The sequence below is a fragment of the Humulus lupulus genome, chromosome 6, assembly GCF_963169125.1.
Source record: "Humulus lupulus chromosome 6, drHumLupu1.1, whole genome shotgun sequence".
Classification (NCBI taxonomy): Eukaryota; Viridiplantae; Streptophyta; class Magnoliopsida; order Rosales; family Cannabaceae; genus Humulus; species Humulus lupulus.
The window spans coordinates 38,679,391-38,683,347 of NC_084798.1; the positions used below are offsets into that span (position 1 = coordinate 38,679,391).

At 33.1% G+C, this 3,957-nt stretch overlaps 1 long non-coding RNA gene across 1 annotated transcript; it reads left to right on the plus strand.

The window, feature by feature from the left end:
• The first annotated feature begins 2,117 nt into the window (after positions 1-2,117).
• Positions 2,118-2,979, plus strand: LOC133783965 (uncharacterized). The gene is made up of 3 exons (XR_009871051.1): positions 2,118-2,249; positions 2,333-2,406; positions 2,500-2,979. It is a non-coding gene; the product is annotated as an uncharacterized LOC133783965 (long non-coding RNA).
• The last annotated feature ends 978 nt before the right edge of the window (positions 2,980-3,957 follow it).

A 3,957-nucleotide genomic window follows, 5' to 3' on the forward strand; every position in this document is an offset into this window, starting at 1 on the left:
CAGCATCTTGTGAACGAGTCTTCAGCCTCTGCTGAACGATTATTCAAATGATTTTCACCTAAAAAGCCATTATTTTTATTCAAGTAAAATCAAGATATTTTCATTCCCAAACTCTATAAATAGGACCTAGTACCCAGCCATTATTCACCATTTGCTCTAAGTTCAGAGGCTGCTAGTGTTAAGTGAGAGTGAGAGTGTAAACACTTGGTTTGGGGAAAAACTATAAGCTTAAACATCATAAGCTTATCAAACACTTTGGGAAGTAAGTGAGTGCTATAGTATTTCGGTGGATGTTAGATTGATCTTGCAATCTTTGAGGTAAACCCAAAACTCTAGTTCTTTTCTGTATTTTTATGTTATTTCCTTTCTCAAAACCTTCTACTCAGTCCCCTAACCTTATTCTTATTTTGGTTAGGGAATCCAAGCTTTTAAGCATATAAGTTGGTAAGTATGTTTTCTATGGTTTAGTCTTTCCATCTCTTTCATTTCATCTCCTTTCTTTAGACTTACTCTTTTTATGGTTTTAGGAGTGTTCCAACAATCCCAACTCAGTCCATAATCTCGGTAACTTTGGTAAGGAAAATAGGCTAGAATTAATATGTTATGTGCTTATGTTATCTATATGTTTATGTTATTAAAAGTGTTATGATATGTATATGTGTATGTTTGTAGGCTTGGGCATATGACCCATATGACTAACAAGACCCCAAATGGGTTATGGGCATATGACCTACTTAGCTAGTAGGACCCCATTAACCCCATGGGCATATGCTTGTTTAGTCTATGGGACCCCAAGTAATAATGGCCATTATAATAAGTGTATGTTATATGTATTATGTTAAGTCTTTATGTTTTCTTATGAAATTATGTATGTGACTTTGTGTTAGATTTTCCTTACTGGGCATTAGGCTCATTCCTTTCTGTTTATGTGCAGGAAATAAGCTTTAGAGGCGGAAAGATTCGTGACGCTTAGAGGATGTGTATCGATGGTGAATGGAGTCAAGGGGCCGAGCGTTATTCGATTCGAGGATGTAGTCTTATTTATGTTTTTATGGTTTTTAAATGTATTTTTCCGCATTTTCTATGTAACCCTTTTTACTTTAAGTTATTTTTGTTTTAAAGACAATGGGTACCCATATCCTACCTATTTTATGAAAGTAACCTTTGTTTCCACAAGTTTCAATAAAATTATGGTATTTCCGCAAAAATGTAAGTTTTATGTATAGATTCGTTAATGGTCCAAATAGTCTAGATTAGTGGGTCATTACATTTGGTTAATTGTTGCCCAAATTATTGTTGTAGCTGATCAAATGCTTCCAAAAATCAATGGCCTTGGGTTTCTTGTTGGTAGAGAGTAGAATGCTCTCAAACTAAGCTAAATCTGATGTGTCTAATTTAATGCAGTATAGAAAGTGGTAAAATTAGAATAAACTATTCTATGATGTGTCTAATTTAATGGCTATGAAAAGGTTAGAATAAACTGGTAAAATTAGTATAATTGCAGTTACATATCCTGTTATTACTTTGTATACGATTTTCTCTTTTTATTAAAGATACTCTCTTGCATCTCTTGTTTATAATCAACTTTTTTTTTTATATCTCTTCCCTTAGAACACTAGGCAATATATATAATAATCACTTAGTATGTATATGTTAGATTTTATCACTTCCATGGCAGTATTGTTTTGGTAAGCAAGTTTTTTCTGTGTTGGAGCTGGTGTTGTTGTGTTGTTTATTTCTTTGTACCTATTTATATTATATAGGTTGGCGGCCGGAATACAGTGTTAAGTGATGCTATCCATAGGAAAATTCCTTTTGTGTCTGATTTGCCTACAATAATCTTTGGTGTTGATGTAACACATCCACAACAGACATAGTAAATATTTGGTCTTTTGTCATTACTGCTTAATTAACTCTGGTTTGTGGTCTTTGGCAGAGATGGTGTTAGTGACGGACAGTTCAGTCAAGTGATGCTTCACGAGGTAGATGCTATATGAAAGGTATGTACTATTATCACTAAATGATTAAGGAATAGCCTTTAGAGCAGATATCAATCATTTCACAAAAACATGGCTGCGACTCTTATAGTGTTTACGTATTTGTTTATAAACAGGCTTGTCGTTCGCTTGAGGAAGGATATCTTCCTCCAATTACACTTGTTATTGTTCAGAAAAGGCATCATACCCGCCTTTTCCCAGCTGATTACAACAATCGTGATTCCATGGACAAGAGTGGCAACATTCAACCAGGTTTAGTCTGTGAATCCATTGTAACAATATATTTGTATAGCTAAATTTCAAAGGAAATCTAATTGATTTAACATTACATATAGGCACTATTGTTGATACCCAAATCTGCCACCCAACTGAGTTTGACTTCTACCTTAACAGTCATGCTGGAATTCAGGTTCAATTTTTTTGCTTTGGTCATGTTTAATGTCTTTGTTAATTAATATAGAGTATTAATGAAAGTTATGTCTTGTAATATATACTCTTGCAGGGAACCAGTCGGCCTACTCACTACCATGTCTTGTTTGATGAGAACAATTTCCCTGCTGATGCCTTGCAAGTTCTCACCAACAATCTCTACTACACTTAAATACTATTCATTTTCATTTTTTGTTCTCCGATTCCAACATTCTATTGTGAACTAATTTTTTTGTTCCTGTTCTTGACCTGATACAAGAATTTAAGAGGCATAATGTTATGTTTTTTTTTTTTGTAGGATGGAAGGAGCAATGTGCCAAGTACTCTCCTTACTCCACATACTTTGAGGGCAGACTCAGCTCTGCCATGCCCAACTCTGTGTACAACCAAAGTAACAACTCAGAAAATGGAAACCATTCTAACATCATCTGAACAGGTGGGCTTTTTATTTCCCTTGTGCACACTATAAATGATTAATGGAAAGATTGTAGTACTTTTATTACTACAAATTTTATCTATTAAGTGGTAGCTGCTAGATCTGTTATGGTTTTCTATGAATCTGCTAGTCTTACTCGAATTTTTAGCTCATTATAAGTGATATATTCTCTTCTTCTATTTAACACTTCTATATATTTCAATAAAGTTCAGTTCATTCATTCTCTATCCTTTCTGATTTTCTCATTCACTTTCATTTCTGAATTTAAAAAGACGATGCTTCTTCCTGCCCTTCTTTATTATTGAAATTAATTCCCCTGCTCATGTATGTTGTTCGGTGTGATTATATGCTGAATATCATTCCTTGTATTTTCTCCTATGTGAATTGATTTTGTTATTAATTTTTAAATTCTATACAAGTGTAACTTAAATAAGTATGTGAATATTTCAGCATGATCTAGAATATGATATTTTAGTCATAAATTTACGAATTTGATATTGTTGTTAGAAAGTTACTTAGTAGACTTTGTCTGTTTTTAATTGGTGAACACTGGAAAGGAAAAGGCAAGTTAGCTAATCTCTGCTTCTATTTTGGGCAGTGAATGCTTTTTCTTATGAGACTAAATTTTTTTGTTGTATTTTAAGTTGTGGATAACAATTGATTTTTATTTTTTAAGATAACAATTGGTTTTTGTGCTATGGATCATTAGATCTATTTTATTAACATAAGGATGTAATATTTGCTTCTACATTTACTATCATTCTAGTCATAGAAATTTAGTATAGTTTAGTTACAAGTAATTTAGTTGCTGCTGTTGACAATTTGTGGTATCTATTAGATGGAATACATACTGTAGTCTTGATTTTTTTTTTTCAGAAAACGGTAAGAGCTATGTGGGTTTTACAGTTTTATTTTTGTATGATACTTCAAGCACTGGTCTGTAGACTTATCTCAGTTTTTGGTGGATCCTACTCCATTTTCTAGGATCTTGCAGGCAAAGGAAACCAAGTGAATTAGATAGAGAGGTTAAGAACTTGAAGGTGGCATTTACTAACCTATTTTTGAAGCATAACACTTTCAAAGAAACTGCAAAGC